The 20,018-nt window shown below is 49.3% G+C and overlaps 1 protein-coding gene across 8 annotated transcripts in view; it reads left to right on the top strand.

Annotated features, from left to right (window-relative positions):
- The window catches only part of IL1R1 (interleukin 1 receptor type 1), an 83,499-nt gene that overhangs the window by 27,692 nt on the left and 35,789 nt on the right, over nucleotides 1-20,018 (top strand). For 3 of the 8 annotated variants that reach the window (XM_061155865.1, XM_061155864.1, XM_061155871.1), the window contains exon 2: nucleotides 19,103-19,254. The gene's annotated coding sequence lies outside the window, so the exon portion shown is untranslated. Of the gene's footprint in view, nucleotides 1-7,336; nucleotides 7,352-7,738; nucleotides 7,859-10,950; nucleotides 10,972-17,331; nucleotides 17,350-19,102; nucleotides 19,255-20,018 lie in introns of those variants that run through there. The other 5 variants (XM_061155870.1, XM_061155866.1, XM_061155869.1 and 2 more) reach the window with 5 other exon arrangements.

Here is a 20,018-nt window from a genome sequence, read left to right as displayed (position 1 = left end):
ATGTAAAATAATTATGTTGTCATTCAGTTGTTCAGTCATGTCCGACTCTTTGTGACCCCATGGACTGCAGCATGCCAGGCTCCTTTCTCCTCCACTATCTCCCAGAGTTTTCTCAAACTCATGTCAATTACTAACGTTTAAAATAGCTTCATGATTCTAGAGGCTACATGTATTGGGTAGCACAGATCTAGGGGAATACAAGAAGGCATCTTCAGTGCTCATACAGAAGTCACACTCAGGGAATCTTCTGTGTCTCCTGCCCAATACTGGTCCCAAGTCTGGATCCTGAATCTTTTACAGTTATTGAGGAATTAAGATCATAGGCTTCTACTATGGTCACTCTTGGGATGACTCAGGGCCCCGTGGCATTGGCCTTATCTGAGGTCAATACCAGCTATATTCTTGACCACAGGCTGAGCTCATAAGTAGGTCTAATCACCCTAGAGTTGGGATGGCTCAGCATCGTCCATCAAAGCTCTTAATTTAGAGACTTACTAGTAAGAATGCAAGAGGCAAAGAAGGCATCTGTGGTCCTATGGCCTCATCTCCCAACCCTTGGACCCAGCTCCATCCTCCCTGGGGGCAAAGTGAATAGGGATGACTGTTGGACAGTAGTTCACCAGCTGCCAAGTTTTTGCCAAACTGTTTGTTTTGAGAAAAGACAAGAGAAAGGAATAGGTGAGTATTCATATAACCTTTGGAAATTAAGGAAATGATTAAACAACTAGGCATTCTTGAGTCTGCCCAGATTTTCCTTCTGCTTCTGTTGTCAAGTCATGGCCTCGTCTTACTCTTCTAAGTATCTTCGCTGACAGAGGCTTACTTCTCATGGGTTGTACTATTTCTTGGAAAATCATGGAATAACAACACTAGAAACTAAATCACTCTTGCAGTTAGCATTTGCTGAAAAGTACATGATTATAAGCTACTTCTCTTACTCTAAACAGTGTATTTAAAGCTAAACCTATTTGACCACCTCATACCTCTCATTTTCCCTTTATTTGCTGGTGAGATAGATATTAAGGAACTCTGTGACTAGGCAGTGTTCAGAGGTGACGGTGGAGAAAAGAGACCAGTGTCATTTTAATTCTGGGAGATGTCGCAGGCTGGACTGATTCGCCATGGTTCAGGACGGGCCATGGAGAATCATGGCACATTCCTGAGTGTGGCCATTGCTTTGCTTGTCTGTTATTGTGCCACAAACTCAGTGACTTAAAACAACAGTGTATTATCACCACTCATGCTTCTGTGGGTTGAGGGGACTCAGCTGGGAGGTTTTCCTTTGGCGCCCCTCCTGGGTATGCAGTCAGATAGCAGCTGACTAGAGTTGACTGGCTTAACACCCAAGATGGCTTTCCCATGGCTGGGGTAGGTCCTGGCTGTCAGCTGGGGCTGTGGACTGGGGTACATGCATGTGGTCTTTACGGGGTTTAGGGTTTCTAATAGTGTGGCAGTCTCCGGAGAGTGGGCACCAAGAGAGTCCTCCAAGAGACTCAGGAAGAAGCTGAAAGGTTTCTAATGATTTTGCCTCAGAAGTCCCAGAAATTCCATTCTACCTCATTTTATTGGTTGGAATTGGTTGAGTAAGTCACTGATTTAAGGGGATGCCAGATTCAAGGGAAGGGAAATCAGACTTTGCCTCTAAATTAAAGGAGGAGTAGAGAATTTTCATCCACCTTTAATATATTTGTTTAGTCGCTCAGTCATGTCCGACTCTTTGGGACCCCATGGACTGTAGCACGCTAGGCTCCTCTGTCCATGGGATTCTCCAGGCAAGAATATTGGAGTAGGTTGCCATGCCCTCCTTCAGGGGATCTTCCCATGCCAAGGATCGAACACACATCTCCTCTGTTGATAGGTGGATTCTTTACCACTGAGCCCCTGGGAAATCCCTTTAATGTACTACAGTGATCATGTTGAAAGGAAGGGAACCACTTAAAGAAATTAAATTGGCAGTTATATTCCAAAAGGATCAAAGGGTTGAGAGATTGAAACATCTGGATTTTGGAAGGTGCTTGGGGTGCTCAGGGAAAAGGGAAAGTGACCAATTCCAGAATCTTGTAAAAAACCAATGATGCTGGGGGCCACGTAGAGTTACAAGGAAAGAATATTAGATTGAGAACCGTGTTTAAGGAAAGCTGTACTCTTGTTACATATTTTGTGTATGACTGAGCACAAAAGGTTCACTCAACCCTTTGTGTTAATGACGTGGGGAAGTTGGTAACAGCCGCCTTTTGGATGGTGATAGATGACGTGGTCATATGTGCTTTTGTATTATGTGTTGAAGCAGTCACCAAGTCAAAGACAGCCTGGTATAAAAGAGAAGGCCCACCAGTCCAGTTCTGCTGGGTTACTAACAATTCTTGGAAGTTACTAAGGCAGTCAGCCTCTGGAACTTGCTGTATGCTTTCTGTGCTACCATGGCAAAAACCAGATACTAGGAGCCTCTGGGGCCATTTACCTTCATTGAACAAGACGAAAGCTACAGTTAGAACTACAAGTGGCAGCGCTGCCTGCCACATGTGTCTTGTCTTCTTCACAAAGGAGGTTATGTGCATGTGTGTGCCTGCTCAGTCATGTCTGACTCTTTGCAACCCCATGGACTATAGCCCACCAGGCTCCTCTGTCCGTGGGATTTTCCAGGCAAGAATACTGGAGTATATGTCCATTTCCTCCTCCAGGGGATCTTCCAAACCCAGGGATTGAACCTGTATCTCTTGCATCTCCTGCGTTGGCAGTGGATTCTTTTACCACTGTGCCACCTGGGAAGCACACAGAGGAGGTTAAGAAGTAGTTTATTATCCATGGAACTTTTCTGATATTTTATACTTTCTCCCCAGCTCTCCTCTTCTAGTTCACATATAGCTGTCTAATTGGTAAAAGCCTTAAAAACCAGAGGAACTGGAGTAGAAGGATGATCACAGAAATTTCCAGGTCAGGAGGAAGTTTTCCATTCTAACAATCTTTAAGTTAAAAAAGTAAAGGAAGAAATGACCTAAAGAAATGAGTACACGTTCATTCCCTGGGCACTTGGCAGTGAGTCCAGCATGACGAATGTCCGTATGCTGGCTGTTTGTACTGTGCTCGTGATTGACATCAGAGGCATTGGTCTCCGCTAGCTTCTTGCCCAGGTTCACGAGGGCGCTGAGATGTCCGTAGCCCACCTGAACTTGTGGAACTTGTGCTCATTGCGGAGTGACGGTGCCGAGACGCATCGTTGATATGCAGCTTCTTCCCTGAAGAGTCGGAACTGGAGGAAATGCCATCACTGCTCAGGCCCTCAGGACGCCTCAGAACAGCGGGTGGTAGCTCATCGGTGCTGTGAGGCCGCTGTGTGAGGGGGCATGCCTTCACTGCTGGGGTGGTAGTGGTTAGAAGGACGTTCCTCGTGCTTCTCTGCAGGGTCCCTGCTGATACTGTGGGCCTGAATGCTTGCTCATCCCACTGCCTTCATCAGAAGAGCTGTGTCCTTCTGAAGAAGAAACTTTTACACTTACGTGTAAACTTTACACGTAACTACTTATGGAGAGAAAGGGAGCCTCCAGCCCGTTAAAGCTACGAAGCTGCAGTGACAGGACGTAGAAAGAGACATAGATTTAAAAAGTCATTCTTTGGAGGCCAGTGGATGGAAAATGTGTGAACAGAGCAAAAAAAACTAGACCATAGAAGGAAGTCCATCTAGGACAGTGGTTTCTAAACCTCTCTCAGGGAACACTGTGGTTCTGTGAACACTTACCGGCAGTTCCATAAATAACAACAAAAAGAAAACAGGCGTAGCCAGAGTCACAGAGGCCCCTTGTGTGAACATGTAATTTTTGAAAAACTTTTCCACGACTGAAGTCAGCTTAGCGCGTGAAGCCTCATTTCCATCTGATGCCAGGAAAAAAAAAACAAAAACCTTGGCGATGCAGAGTTGTTTAGTCTGCGCTGGGTTACGGCTCAGTCTGTGTAACCTAAGAGAATCTGTTCAGAACTCTTCCCTCTTCAAGCAGCTCGTTTTCCTCTGGACGGTAACTGGGATTCTTCGGACGTGATGGAGGTGGAGGTAGAGAAAGCTTTCAGCTTGTCCTGGGGTCCGGATAAGGGTTCTGCCTGAAAGTCATTCTCTGGATTTACATCCCCCAAGTGGAGACTGAGCTTGCCCTGATGGTCCCCACCTGTGCCAGCTCATCTCAGCCCCCCTGATGTCCCCTTGGAGGGTCTGGGACTCTGAACACTGGACCTAGCGAGGCAGCCTGGCCCAGGCCCGGCATTTCTGTTGTCCAGCTGCCCCTTGGCCATGCTGGACCCCAGACTTTGCTACGACATGGGTGGTATCCAGGGCTACACCTCAGGGAGCCCAGGGATTCTGGTCTCTTCCAGGGCCCCCTCAAGCCTCCTCTCTCGGGAGGAGGCCAGGGTCTCTCTCTTGTTTGGTGGCAGAGGAGAATGGGTGCTGGGTCACCTCTTAGTGACCATCCAGGTCAGTAAACACCAGGCATCTCCTCTGCTTTCCCTATCGCCTCCTGTTTAACCCTGCTCCTCTGGGTGGGAAAAATACCTTGCGCCCTTTACATGAATGTACATCCTTCTGAACTCGATGGTTTATGATATAATGAGAGGTTCAGAGTTCACCAACACTTTAGCTTTGGGGAGTCAGGAAAACAAGCACATAAACTCTCCCTCTTTAGAGCTGTCAAGTCTGTCCAATGTTCACAATGGACAATCCTTCAAAGTGTCATGCTTCATTGGCCATGGGCAGTGTCCTGTGTTCAGACCACGAGAGCATGCTGTACCAGTTGACCAGGTACTGTTTCTTTCCTGCATTGTAAGACGTTCCTCCTGAAGAGGGTCACGTGATCTGAGGAGCTTGATGGGTAGGAGAGAGGCTGAAAATTCTCAGGGAATACAGTCTCTCTTAGCCTTTCCTGTAGCTCAAACGGTAAAGAATCTGCCTGTGATGCAGGAGACCAGGGTTTGATCCCTGGGTTAAGAAGTACCTCTGGAGAAGGGAATGGCAATCCACTCCAGTATTCTTGCCTGGAGAATTGCATCGACAGAGAAGCCTGCTGGGCTACAGCCCATGGGGTCACAAAGAGTTGGACACGACTGAGCGACTAACACACAGTCTCTCTAAGGGAAGGTGGTCCAGGGAGTAGCAGACAGTCAAGTCTCCCAGGTGAGCGTTTCAGGGATGGGAGGGTAGTGAGGGACACACACTCCAGAAGTGTTCTGTTCTTTCTGTTTCCCACACACTTTTGTCACACTACATGTGTCATTATTTTCATGAAAGGTCTCTGACCTAAAGTATACGCTGCATCTACAGCATTTGTGTGATGCTGAGACCAGAGCGGACAGTGACTTAGGTGACAGTCTCCACTTTCTGAAGCCTCCAACCCAGGGTGGAGCAGGGCAGGTGGACACACCTGTTACCTAGGAGACAGAGGGAGGAGGAGCCAGGGAAGGCATTCAGCATAGCTGAGTGTGGGAGATGATGAATTCAGGATCCCAACAGAACAGTGGTCACAGGTGAGAAGGGCAGGCCTTCAGGTCTCATCCCGACAATGGGGGGCTTTTTGAGGGTCCCGCATGGGTGTAGGGGCCCAGGCATCTAGCAGAATAGCTGGGGTAGAGGTTTGTGGGAGGCATCAGAACATAAAGAAAAATGAAAATATAATTATTATTTCTACATGATCGCACAAATCAGTTTTACTTTCTACTTGTAAATGACTTTAAAAACTTCCATTGCATAAACAGTAAGACAGTTGTATCGCTTCTGGGCTAGTTCTGCAGTGTTGAGCTGGTTCCCCCCATGTCAGTTTCATTAACTGACACATGCAATGAAGCAGTTTCAAGTGGAAGATGCAGAGAATCGGCAGCAGTGTAGAAGTCTGGACACACACTTGTTTGCAATCCTGCACACACGTTGCAATCGCCTGGGTCTACGGTGACACATGTTGTTGTTCAGTCTCTAGGTAGTTCTGACTCTTTGCAACCCCATGGACTGCAGCATGCCAGACTTTGAGTTTGCTCAAATTCAAGTCCATTGGGTTGGTGATGCCATCCAACCATCTCATCCTCTGTTGTCCCCATCTCCTCCTGCCTTCAATCTTTCCCAGCATTAGGGTCTTTTCCAAGGAGTTGGCTCTTTGCATCAGGTGGCCAAAGTGTTGGGAGCTTCAGCATCAGTCAGGAAATCAGGGTTGATTTCCTTTAGGATTGACTGGTTTTATCTCCTTGTAATCCAAGGGACTGCAGTGGCACTAGTGGTAAAGAAATCGCCTGCCAATGCAGGAGACCTAAGAGACAAGGGTTTGATCACTGAGTCAGGAAGATTCCTTGGAGGAGGGCATGGCAACCCACTCCAGTATTCTTGCCTGGAAAATTCCATGGACAGAGGAGCCTGGCGGGCTACAGTCCATGGGGTTGTAATGAGTCGGACATGACTGAAGTGACTTAGCACACAAGCACGGGAGCTTTCAAAACTCTGATATTTGGGTCTCAGCCGCAGAGACTCTGATGACACCGATCTGAGCATCAGCGGTCCAGATCCTCTCGGTGATTCTAACATGCAAGTTGGGTTTTGAGAACCATCATCTAAATAGGAATTCACTACAAGATGGGACAAGAGATGAGTTCTCATAATGCTTGATCACCAGCCCTAGACTGAAGCTTGTTCCTCCCAGAAAGAGGAAGCATATGAACTCTGGAACCTGATAAAAGAAAAAGAAAAAAAAAAAAGAGAAAATATCATCATTTGTGGTCACAAGGCAGGCATTAGGGCAGAAGAGCTGTGGCTGCTGGATGGTTTATGCTTTCTTCCATCTCAGAATTATCTGGGGCAGCTGAGGTTACCTCAGTTCCTGCGTTTCTGATGTGAATATCAAGAGAGGGGTGAAGGACACCAGCGTCTGCCCAGGCTGGAAGGGATATAGGAAGGGGTGGTGTGTTCTGTTAGGAAGGAAACAATCATCGTTGACTCCGTGTCTCCTGGGAGGTCGGCCTGTGAAGTCCTCTAAACAAGCTGGGGGCCAGTCACTCGCTGGAGGCACAGATTGGAACGGGAACCAAGGGGCGCACTGGGACCTCAGCATCCTCCCTCCGCCCACCCTCCCCACGGAGGTGTAGGTGTGACCCATTCATTGCATTCCGCTGAGTTCAAAACGAACTTAAGTGAGTTTTAAGCTCAAAAGCCCACGAGGTCTGGCCAAGAAGTCTGATATCAAGATTGGACCACACGCACTGCTGTTCTCTCTCCCGGGTGCGTAACAATAGCAATAAAAGCAGCAGGTGATTTGTGGAGCATCGGCTCTGCCCCTGGCCCCAGGTTGACAGCATTAGCGCCTTGAACCCCCGCCAACTGCTCCACGAGGTAGGTGCTGTTACGATCCCTCTTCGCGGAAGAGGAAACGGAGCTTCAGAGAAGTTCATCAAAGCGCCTGAGGCTGGCTGAAAGTCAGGCTTGGGACGGGAGTGTGAGCGTCCCTGGGGTCGAGAACTCCGTTGGAAGTCGTGCCCAGGGGCCCCGCCGTGGGGGTGGGGGACATCCACGGGGGCCGAGGTCACAGTGAGTCGTCCCCTCTCTGTCCCGAGGGGCGCCCCCGCGGCCGCCGTCCAGGGTCCTGCGCGGGGATGCCAAGGGGAGGGCGGCGCCGGAAGGGGCCGGCGGTCTCCCGGCTCCCTGGTGGGGCGGAGTGGGAGCCGTCCCCGCCCCGGCGGAGCCGGAGCTGAAGCCGCGCCCGCACTTCCCCGGGCGCAAGGCGGAGCTGGCGGGGAGCGCGGGTCCGGCTCCCGACCGCGGGGATGTGATGCGCCGGCTCCCAGGGCGCCTCCGCCCGCCCGGCCTCCCCGCAAGCGACCGCCGACCGCCGGGCGCCAGGTAGGAGCGAGGGGGCGACCTACCCTCGACCTACGAGGGGGCGAGGTTGGGGATGGGAGGAGGGGCGACCGTCGCTTTGGCACCTTCGTCCCTATACCCTGCACAGCGCGCAGAAAGCAAGCGTCCTTTCTCTTACTCTTGGTTGTCATTTTGTCTTGTAAGGAGGTGATGGCGGTTTAATCTCTGTTTTGTTTTTGGTGGTCTTTTTGGGGGGAGGGTGGTTGTTTTTGTTCCTCTGTGAACCAGGAGTAAAAGCTGTTCAAATCTGTCTTTGGGGAACTTGGCAGTCTTTCTGGAGGTTTATTCTAGGGTGTGTCTGTAAGTTGCTTGCAGGCGTTTTAATCCGGCCAAGTTGAACTGGTTTGGGAGTGGCCCTCCTAGGGATTTGGGCTCGAAAGGGTTGTCTCCTGGAGGAGATAGTTATGAATGCCCTGAACACCGTGGGGAAGGGTAACTTGTGGCTCCTCCAGAGGAAGGTTGACACTGAGTGGTGTGGCTGCGGACACTAGGATGACACTCATTCACAACAGGCATGCGCAGCACTTTACAGTTTATAAGCCCCTTTATAGTGACTGCTCTTATCCTCCCAGCAGTCTCCCGAGAGACACGCAATTATCACCCTCCTGTCACAGTGGAGGAAACAGAAGCTTAGATGGGGTGATTAACTTGGTGGAGGGCTGGCACCCAGAAGGAGACAGAGACCTCTGGACTCCACATGCTGTGTGCTAAGGCACTCAGTCGTGTCTGACTCTCTGTGACCCCATGGACTGTAGCCGGCTGGGCTCCTCTGTCCATGGGATTCTCCAAGCAAGAATACTGGAGTGGGTTGTCATTCACTTCTCCAGCGGATCTTCCTGACCCAGGGATCAAACCCACGTCTCTTGTGTCTCCTGCATCGGCAGGTGGGTTCTTTCTTACCTATTTTATATCCTGTTCAGTACTTCCTTTAGTATTTTGTAGTCATACCCCCTGGTGCTCAGATGGTAAAGTCTCCCCATGATGCAGGAGACCTGGGTTCTATCTCTGGGTGGGGAAGATCCCCTGGAGAAGGGAATGACAACCCACTCCAGTATTCTGCCTAGAGAGTTCCATGGACAGGGAGCCTGGCAGGCGACAGTCCATGGGTTCGCAAAGAGTCAGACATGACTGAATGACTAAGCAACAGTTTACTTAACAAATGTTTATCGAGTGTCTACTGTGTGCCGGGTACTCTTCTATGATAAGTACTAAGGATAGAGTAGTGAACAAGATGGATGCTAATCACTGTCCTTGATTGGACAGGAGTCTGCTTGGTGAAGTAGAGGACATTGGAGGTCTCTCTGCCTAGTGGGATTCTTGGGGATTTGTCCCTGTGGACAGGTGTGATTGTCCTGGGCATCACTTGATACACTCTGGCTCAGCCATGCTCCTGGACAGGGACGGATGGAGAGCCTGTTGCTGGGCTGCATCTGTGGCAGGTGTGTCCGTCTGGAAGTAGGCAGAGAGCTTGTGGAGAGCATCTCACTGATCAAAGTGCCAAAGCTGGACAATTGCAGTGAAGGTCCCATAGCACTGGGGTTAGGGAAGCACAGGGGTTATTTTTATGCTGTTAACACGTGACAAACTCAATGTGAGCACACCCCTTTGAAGGACAGGAGTTGTCACGGACTCTGCCTCTGTTGCTCCTCATCTGCTGCTGTCAGCCAGCAGTTGCCTGTGTTTTCCTGTCTTCCAGGGTGTCAGGTGGGCTGACAGGATGTGCAGTGTGAGCAGCTTTGCCCCCCTTGAACCCCAGTACGTGCTGGGGCCCCAGGCAGTGCTGTTGCAGCCAGGAGGCTGTGGCACGCGGGAACTTGCAGAGTGATCTCACTGAGTGTGGGAAGGGGCTGGCTTCCCCTGGGTTGTGGGTCACTAGCATACTTTGGAGTTCAGCACCATGAATTAAAAATGGGAAGAAAGCAAAACAACAGTGGAGACAAGGACGTCCCTGGTGGTCCCATGGTTAAGACGTCACCTTCCAAGGCAGGAGGTGCGGGTTCAATCCCTGATCTGGGGAGCTAACATCCCACATGCCATAGGGCCGAAAAACCAAAACAAAACAGAAGCAATGTTGTAATAAATTCCATAAAGATGGTACACATCAAAAAAATTTATTTTAAAGTGGAGACAAAATGAAATCTAGAAATGTATAAAAGGTAAAGCTTGATGAAACTGTGTACTTTTAAAAATTGAAGTATAGTTGATTCACAGTAATTCAGGTATACAGCAAAGTGATTCAGTTATTCAACTATTCAGTTTCCAGATTCTTTCCCATTATGTTTTTTAAAATTTATTTTTAACTGGAGGATAATTGCTTTATAGTGTTGTGTTGTCTTCTGCAATACAACAGCATGAATCAGCCGTAAGTATATATATATATGTCCTGTCCTTCTTGAATCTTCCCCCCTGCCCTGCACTCATTATAGTTTATCACAGGATACTGAATAAAGTTTGCTGTGGGTATAAGTAGGTCATTGTTGTTTACTTTATAGGTACTAGTGTGTACCTTAGGGGCTTCCCTGGTAGCTCAGACGTGAAGAATGGGCCTGCAATGCAGGAGATCTGGGTTCAGGCCCTGGGTTGGGAAGATCCCCTGGGAGAAGGGAAGGGGAACCCACTCCGGTCTTCTCACCTGGGAAATCCCGTGGACAGAGGAGCCTGGTGGGCTATAGTCTGTGGGGTCACAAGGAGTTGGGCCCGACTGAGTGACTGACACTTTGACTTCTTTCAGTGCACACCTTATTGGGTGACCCCAGTGGGGCTGCAGGAACAAAGGAAAGCCAGTGCTCCGTCCTGCCGGCCTCTCCGCACCGCCCAGGGCACTCTCAGCACTGCTGGAGGGGACTGCAGAGCAAACTAACATGCACCTCGGAGTGTGCCCGGGGCACTCGTGTTCCTAGAGTCCCCAGCGTGGTTCTAATGAGTAGCTGAGGCCGACACCACCAACACGTTTTCCTGCAGGCAGTGGAAAAGAGGACACCTGGCATACCACAGCCTCCCATGTCTCCAAGATGAGAAAGAAGCACTCAGGAGATGCAAAAGCATTCCTGGTGGACAGAAGCAGGCACTCGCTCCTGACAGCCCCCATTTAAGAGGTACAAAGAGCAAGTTTCGGGCCATCTCTCAAATGACCCCCACTACAGTGCAGTTTGGTAGCTGGGTTTCACTGGGACTCAGGGTGCTGTTGATGGAGGAGCAGCTTGGCATTCCAGGCTCTGCACAGCTGGCTTCCCAAACCAGAGAACTCATGAGGTGGAAGTGTCAGTCAATGGTGTCTGGCTCTTGCAACCCCATGGACTGTAGCCCACCAGGCTCCTCTGTCCATGGGATTCTCCAGGCAAGAATACTGGTGTGCGTTCTCATGCCCTAGTCCAAGAGATCTTCCCAACCCAGAGATCGAACCCAGGTTTTGTGCACTGCAGGCAGATTCTTTACCATCTGAGCCCCTAGGGAACTCATGGACCCCTGAAAATACAGCCAATGGCTCCTGACCAAGAGTCAAATTGAGTCAGATGCTATCACTTTAGACCGGTGCTTCTCATCTCACTCAAAACCCAATATCCCCTCCTTTTTTCTTTTTTAAATTATGAAAGTATGATAACACAGTGACAGGAGACTTGGAAAATACAGAACAAAATTACATATAGTTGCACTATAAATTACAGTTATTTTTAAGTAGATAAATTAATATTTTTAGTTGGAGTTTCAATATCAAATTCTCAAAAATTAATAGAATGAATAGAAAATTAGAAGGAAAAGTAGGCTTGTAAAGCACTAGGAACCAATTTAACATAATTAAGATTTGTACAGTTTTCACACAACAGCAGCATACAAATTCTATTCAAGTTCCCATAGACTATAAATCAGGAGACACTGGAACATGTCCAGGGACATAAAACAAGGTGTGAAAATTTCATGGTCTAAACAAATACTCCCTTTTCATGAAAATATTTTAAACACCCCCCCCCCTTTACAATTCTGAGTTGATATAATAAAACTTAGCTACAACATAATTCCCAAATAATATAGTAGTATATGTAAGAAATAAGTAATTTGGGTTAGAATGATGTATTTTGGTGTGTGGATGCTTGGGTAGGGCCCAGCTGGTCTGATGAAGTCAATGGTGCTTTATGCAGACTGATGGCAGGGTTACAGGACGCCTGCCCTTGTAGCCTGGAGCAGACACAGTGTGGCAGAGATCTATGCACCCCTAGGTGAGGACTGACCCGTGATCAAGGTCTGAGTGGTGATGCAAGGCCTGTCTTCCCTCCGTTTTCACAGTGATTGCATCCCAGGAAAATTCAGTATCTATGAAATTGTGCCAGCAAAATGTATTTTATCCCAGTGGAGGATGGAGTAGGGGTGCCAGGCTCCCAAAGTGGTAAATGATGCTTCTGTCAGCATGAAGGTCTGTGGGAGCCTGGAATTTAAGCAGGATGAGGGCCAGGTCTTCACTGTTGGGTGGGAGGGTGCTATTCCAGACGTGTGGCATCCATGGTCTCTGCCACTAAATGACCACCCAGAGAGTCCCCTTCGCCACAGTTTACAGAATGCTCCCTTGAGGGGCGTGCTGGCCCCACTGAGAACCATGCTTTAGCTGCATCGGGTGGTAGCAAGTAATGAAAGCACTAAAGCAGGTGAGCGCCCTGAAAGGGCAAGGCACGGATGGCAGCGGGAGCTTCCCAGGTGACTCCGTGGTAGAGAACCTGCCTGCCAATGCAGGAGACAAGGGTTCGATCCCTGGGTCGGGGAGATCCCCTGGGGAAGGACTTGGCAACCCACTCCAGTATTCTTGCTTGGAGAATGCCATGGACAGAGGAGCCTGGCAGGCTACTCTACGTGGGGTGGCAGAAGAGTTGGACACAATCTATTGACTAAACAGCAAGAATAGTAGGTGTGAGCTGGCCATCGGGGTGCACACGCACTGACTGTCAGGAGGTTGTAGAGGAGACGATAGAAATCAGCCTGGTGGGGCCACATGCATTACCGGGAGGTGACTGCTCAGAGGCTCACAGGAACTGCAGAGGAGATGGAATGGAAATGTCTGCATCCTGATGGGGGTGATTTTGGTGTCTGCAGTTGTCCTGGTTTATGGGATTGTGGACTTCAGATTTGTTGTATGTTTCACTATATGCATATTTTACTTCAGTAAGAAAAAAAACCCCAGGAGTGAAAACACTGAAAGATTCTTGCAGAGACTGTTTGGTCCTCTGAGACTCATCTGTGGACCCCACTCTGGGAAGCGGGACTGTTCTCACCTGAGCAGGAGCCAGTGCTCCAGGCATCTTCTCTCTCTCTGGCGACTATGCAAGTCTTGTCTTGGCCGCAATCGGTCTCAGAGCTTTTGGCAAGAGTCTGGGTTGGGGCTGTGCTGGAGGATAAGATGCTGGAAGGGGCGAGGCAGTGTGCTTAACACATTGACCAGAGACACAGCAAAACGCCTTTTGTTACCCAGATGTTATTGACTGGAGACCTTTCACTATTTACTTACATAACAATCTGCTGGCCACAGGCATTAGTTTCTGCAGAAGTCCCCAGTCAATAGATTAAAAAGGTGCCAGGGATGGAGACCAGGCTCACTTCCATCACAGTCTGGTTTCTCTCGTCCAGGAGCCTGAGGAAGGCAGAGTGGAGACCTTGCCAAACGCCAGCCTGGTGGTCAAGGGCGTTCCTGTCTGTAGCCCGCTTGTGACAGGAATCACTGCCCTCCCTGCCTCATTTCACCTCTTCCCTGAAAATCCATGTGACACCACCAATATGGTGCTGTGTAAGAGCTGAAAGCTTAGAATTCCTAGCAACTGGAAACCTCTATGGCTATTTTTACTTTATCTTCATGTCCTGTTTGCAATATCCTTACGATAAAAACCAAAAACTTTCCTTTCCCCGTTTGTTTGGGTAACTGAGTCAGTTCTGTGAGCTACATTTTTGGATCTGCCTGCTGATAGGAAGCTTGCCAGTACCTCGGGGGGTTTGGACTTTGGGGTTTTGGGGGAGGACGTATATTCCTGCCGCCTCTGGTGGGATGGTTTTGTTTGGTCACAGTCGTGGAAGGCTCTTTCTCACGTGGTCACGTCGTCGAGGTTTAGGATGTGTCATTCATCTCTGCAGGGCGGGAGCAGCCGGGTCACTCGGGAGCACACTGTGGTCACCCCCAGGCCGACCCGTCCAAGCTCTCCTTCCTGGTGCAGAGCCTGGCGTCCTCTCTGTCCTTGGAGTTAGTCTCCAGCCTTGTGGGGTGTCAGGGGGACCCACTAGAGGTGACTGTGGTGCTTGCCCAGGACAGTGCCTCTCAGATCTTACCTCCAAAACGTTCCTCTTGGAACGTCAGGAGTGGATGCTCGGCTGAGCATGCCATGATGTCACCTTAAGGGACGGTTTTTTGTCTCATGTTTTATCTCTTGGAGACTTTTCTTTCTGCTTCATGACATAGTCCTGTATCCTCTAATATAAAAAATTACTAATATAAAATAATTTGTAATTAATTTTATATTAATATAAATGTTTATATTAATACAAGATATTGATACATATTAATATAAAAGTTTTTAGTATATTTAAATAAATAATTACATTTAATTTATTATTTTACATTAATATAAAATTTTGTATTAATGTAAATATGTATTATATAAATATACAATTTTATATTAATATAAAATAATAAATGTAATTCATTTTATATTAATATAAAAACTCCCCCTAGAAAATCCTCATGGAGAATTATTGCTGCAGGAAGATAGACACTGAGCTCCCTGGCAGTTGGCAGTTTCTCTCTGGGGTTTTGTGGCTCTAGTTTAAGAAACAAAGACTTGTGTAAAGATAGAATTCTAAAGTATTTTCCACCATCATGTAGTTCTCTGACTTTATAAGTTCTTTTATTGCCTTGTCTTTCACTTCACTTCCCTTCTGTATTGAGAGGCGGGGCTCTGCTACTTCAGGTCCCTGGAAGAGGGAGGGGCTCCTTAGGGCCACAGTATGTCTCCTTGGGTTTCTGCAGAAACTTCCCTTAAACTCGGATAGGACAGATCCCACCCAGGCCCTATATTTTTTGTTTGTTTGGTTTTGGTTGTGTGGCATGTGGGATCTTAGTTCCCCGACCAGGAATTGAAACCATGCCCCACCGCAGTGGGAGCACAGAGTCTTAACCACTGGTGTGGTGTGAGTGCTTGGGCATGTCTGACTCTTTGTGATTCCAAGGACTGTAGCCCACCAGGCTGCTCTGTCCTTGGGATTCTCTGGGCAAGAATACTGGAGTGGGTTGCCATTTCCTTCTCCAGGAGATCTTCCCATCTAGGGATTAAACCTTTCTCTCCCACATCTTCTGCATTAGCTGGCGTATTCTTTACCGCTGAGCCACTTGGGAAGCCCCTTAACCACTGGACCACCAGGGAAGTCCCCCAGACCCCGTACTTTGGAGGCTTCTGCCCTGCTTATCAGCTGGCCACAGGCCTCAGCATGGCCAGGAGTCTTGGAGCTTAGAGGATGGTCCAGAACCCAGGAGCCCTGGAACTCCCTGCCCAGGTAGCCTGTCCTCGGAATCCAGGGTGGATGCAGGCCTCTTTCCTGGTGGTCCTCTGCATACTCCACTCCTGAGGGCCTGCCTGGTCTGCAGAGCGGCCAGGGCTGTATGCGGGGTCTGGGCGGGCGGGGATGTCTGCCTGTGGGCACGCTAAGGGCCCCCACGGTATGGGATGGGACTGGGGGCGGGCCGGGGAGTCAGGCTTGGAGCTTACTGTGGCTAGAAACCCCCTGAACCCCACGCAGCAAGGCCCCCTGTAGGCCCTGTGTGGAGAGTGCAGCCCAGACACTCGTGTGTCTTCCTGCATTTTCTGTGTGTGCCTGCCGTGTGTGTGTCCACTGTATGCCACCTCAGCCCCTGCAGGCCTGGCTTCTGTCCTGGAAGACAAGCTTCACAATGAGGGGGAATTCCTCAGAAACAAGAAGGAAATTCCTCAAGAATAAGAAGGCCTTATAGTAGTAGATTCTCTGTGGCTACAAGGTGGAAGCAAATGTCCCCTCTTTCTGCGTGGGGACTCTGGGCCTTGAGGACACCCCTCTGGTTCTTATGACAGCACCCCTACCCCCACCATGTCTCTTTTCCTTTGTCTGCACTGGGATTGCAGTTTCTCACGGTGACCGGAAGGCGCCATGGATGAAGTCCGTCCTTCCCGGAAGTGGGGCTTTCCTTGGGGCCAGGATGTTCATGGTAAACTCTGATACTTAGTCTCTGTTCTTAATTTAGCTCACGTTGAAGTTTGTCTTTCTGGATCTAGTAGGAAATTGCTCTATGCCTCAGATTTGCATTTTTACCCTATCTTTAATGAGCCTGCAGCTGTGGTCCGTGGACCACCCAGTGGTGCTGTGATGCGCTGGTTCCCGGATGTTACCCCCAAGAAGCAATGGCGGCTCTGCTTGGGGCGTTCATGATGGCTCGCTGTTTCGGGGAACATCATAGAAAGCGATGCCCTGTTTTCAATCCCACTGCACCTGTCCTGGAGTGATGGAGGGGGTGACTGGCCGAGGCTTCCGGTCACCCCACCCCTCCGTGACTGCCCTGGGTCAGGCAGTACCCTGGGCACCTCAGCGCACCGCTGCACCTCTGCACATCAGCTGGAAGCTGCTATGGAGACGATGTCAGCAAGTCTGGGAAATTTCATACATAATAAAGGCGGGGGGCAGGACGCGCTTCTTCATTTCCTGGGGGAGTTAATCATCTTATTTTATGTGGAAAATTCACCTGAGAAATAGCATGGTGGAATAAATCAGTGACTGTAGATATTTTCTAAAAGGATAATTTTTCTTTATCGATGTTTTGTTGCTTCACAATGCTTTTAGTTTCTGCGGCACAGCAAAGTGAGTCAGCTGTAGGGAGTCTTTTTCAGATTTCCTTCCCATTTAGGTCACCGCAGAGAATTGAGTCGAGTTCCCTGTCTGTACAGTAGGTGCTCATTAGTCATCTATTTTACACATAGTACCGATAGTATGTCTCTGTCAGTCCCAGTTTCCCAGTTCCTCCCACCCCATTTCCCTTGGTGTCCATACATTTGTTCTCTGTGTCTGCATCTGTATTTCTGGTTTGCAGATAAGTTCATCTGTATCATTTTTCTAGGCTCCACGTATATGTGTCAGTATATTAAAAGCAGCAAGGAAAAAGCAACAAATAACAAAAGGATATATTGAATTTTATTACAAATCGATTTCAAAATCAAAACCATCTTTGAAATCTTTGCTGTTTCCTCTGGATACAGCTGCTGACCCAGAATTCCTTGTGGCGTTGAAATTCTCCAGTCCAGCTCCTGCTCCCCACTCCCTCGGACCTCCTGCCCCCTCCAGCTGTGAGCCTTTGTCCCACGCCTTAAGCACTGGTCCACCTTCTCCCGGGCAAGTCTCAGCCATCTCCAGCCCCAGGGATGGTTCCCCTCTGCCTGTTTTCTGACTCATGGGCAGCGCATGCTTCCCCTGTGTCATTCCAGGTGGGTGTTGCTCCCTTTTTGGTCTAGTGCAAAGATGGTGGGTGGGTTCCTTCTTGCTCCCTCCCTCCTCTTCCTTCCGCCCTGACTTCTATACGTGTTATTGAGCTCTTAGCACATGAAGGATGTGTTAAGGGTGGGTCCTCCTCCCAGGAGTGCAGGAGACGCAGTGGGCCTGCCCTGTACCCTTCTTCCTTGGCCAGGCAGGGAGTTCCAGTGATGAGGGGAGCCACCCAGTGTGGCCAGAGCCCTGCGTCCCTGAGGCAGCCAGTGCAGGGTGTCAAGGAGAGCCTGTGTAACTCGGCACTCTTAACTGTGGAGGAAGGGGGTATGCAGGAGCCCATGAGAGAGGCTGTTGATCAGAGAATCCACTCAGAGCTGATCAGAAGTCGCAGGAGAAGAAAGGATCGGACTGAATGACAGTCGTGGAAAGCACTGTAGAGGTAGCATGGAGGCAGAAGGACATAGGGCTTACAGATGAGCCGGGAGCGGAGACGGCCCGGTGCTGATGGAGGAGAAGGGCTGGGCCTCATTCCAGGGAGATGGTCAGAGCAGGGGCGGGTGGGGGCCATATGCTGTAGAGCTGTCCAGTAAGATGGGGACTGGGCGGGGGTGGGGGGGGGTCCCTTCACGTGGAGCGACTAAGAGCCTGTGGTGTCCTACGTGACACATTTCACAAGGTCCATGAGACTGGGGAGCAGAGGGCAGGCCATTCAGCGTGGATATGAAAATCCTTTTAAGAAGTTTCTGGGGCAAAGAGGAAGAGGGAAAGTGAAGAAAAAAGAAAATATCAGACTCCAGAATACTAAAAGTAAACTGCAGACCAGGGAGTGGATGATGAAATGTCTGCAGGATGTCACAGAAGGGCAGTCCCATCTCAGCTTTCTGAAGTTTTCTCAAATTATGTACCCCTTCATAGATCACAGTCTTGTGATGAAGGGGCTTACATAACTCAATGACACTATAAGCCATGCTGTGCCGGGCCACCCAGACAGAGAGTCCCTCAGACTGTAAGGCGATCAAACTAGTCAGTCCTATAGGAAATCAACTCTGAATATTCATTGGAAGGACTGATGATGCTGAAGCTGAAGTTCCCGTACCTGTACCTGTTGCAGAGAGCCAATTCGCTGGGAAAGCCTGAGGGCAGGAGGAGAAGAGGGCAACAGAGGATGAGATGGTTAGATAGCATCACTGACTCAGTGGACATGGATTTGAACAAACTCCAAGAGATAGTGGAGGACAGAAGAGCCTGGCATGCTGCAGACCATGGGGTCAAAAAGAGTTGGACACGACGGAGCAACTGAACAACACAACCTCAGTAGCAAATTATGTAATTTGGAACGCAGGTGTTAAAGAAGAGCGGAAAGGAAGAGTGACAATTCGTAGAGGAAGCCTGTTTTTAAACAGGGCCTGGAAGTTTCTCTTGGCACCTGGAGAGTTTCTCAGAACACTATTCTCAAGGTGCCTTAAGGTATGGGCTCCTTGAGGTAGTTTGACTCATTCCTGCGCCCCAATGTACAGCAAAGTGCCAGGTGTGTGTGTGTTTAGTTAAAACAAACTAGGGGTTGTCAACCTCTCACTCCTCACCCCGACTTGATTTCCTGAATCTGTTTTCTCAAAGGACGTGCTCTTGAAATGTGTGACTCAGCTTTGCAAGCTTGTTTTGTTAGTTTGGACACCTTGAGACCTGTGCAGTGGTGGATGACTTAACTGTCTCCATGCAAGTTCACGCTCATGTGTGCTCTTCCTTGCCCAGGCAGCTGTGGCCACTGAAGATGCCGACTCCCTCCTAAGAAGTGGGCCCGCCTCCTACAGGAAAAGACCTTCTCCACAGTGACCAGGCTGGTTCACCCCAGGGCTTCACCTGCCTTCTCTCATCGACAGCGGAAGCTTACCACCGTGTTTAAGGTAGTTCTGGACTATCTCCCACCAATATACCATATTTGTATACCAATATACCAATATTTGTATACCAGTATACAAAATATTTCATTTTTGTTGGTGTGTTTTTCTTTGGGACAGCTCGATGGTTTTATCTGACTTCTGAAGGGGTCTGTGACCCTAGTAAGAATCACTGCCCACCCACTTTCCCAGGGTCACCCCGCTTTAGCTCCAGCCGTGATCTTGTGATGATGTTCCCAAGGGCAGGTCTGAGCTGTCTCAACTCCAGGTTGTCCCAGATCCCTTGTGGATTCCACTTAACTTTCACCTCAGTCTCATGGTCTCAGAGTCTGTCATGTGGTTCCAGGAGACCCAGGCTGGTGGTGCAGTGAGTGACAGCCCTGTGGGCATCTCCTCGGCTGGAACCCACCCTCCTCACCCTGCCCTGCCCCTTGCTGGCACCACATGCGTGATTCAGGGCTGGTGGGTCCCAGACCCACTCAGTCACCGCTTCTCTGGCTCACCTCCGAGTGAGTCTCAGATATCAGATATGCCCTCCTCTGTCTGTCTGTCTCTGCTGGCTGCTCATGCCTGCATCCCTGCTCAACCTGGAAGGCCCCTCCCTGGCTGCCTGCTCTCCCTGCCTCCTCACCCATCTCCTGCTATTATTCCATATGGGTGCCAAAATTTCCATTAAAAAAAAAAAAGAAAGAAAATCTGATCATACACCACTCTGTGGCTTAAAACCTTTCAATGGTTGTTTTGCCACCTACAGATTCTAGTCCCCACTC

This window comes from Dama dama, chromosome 11, assembly GCF_033118175.1.
Source record: "Dama dama isolate Ldn47 chromosome 11, ASM3311817v1, whole genome shotgun sequence".
In the NCBI taxonomy this organism is placed as follows: Eukaryota; Metazoa; Chordata; class Mammalia; order Artiodactyla; family Cervidae; genus Dama; species Dama dama.
This window is presented reverse-complemented; position numbering and strand designations above follow the sequence as displayed.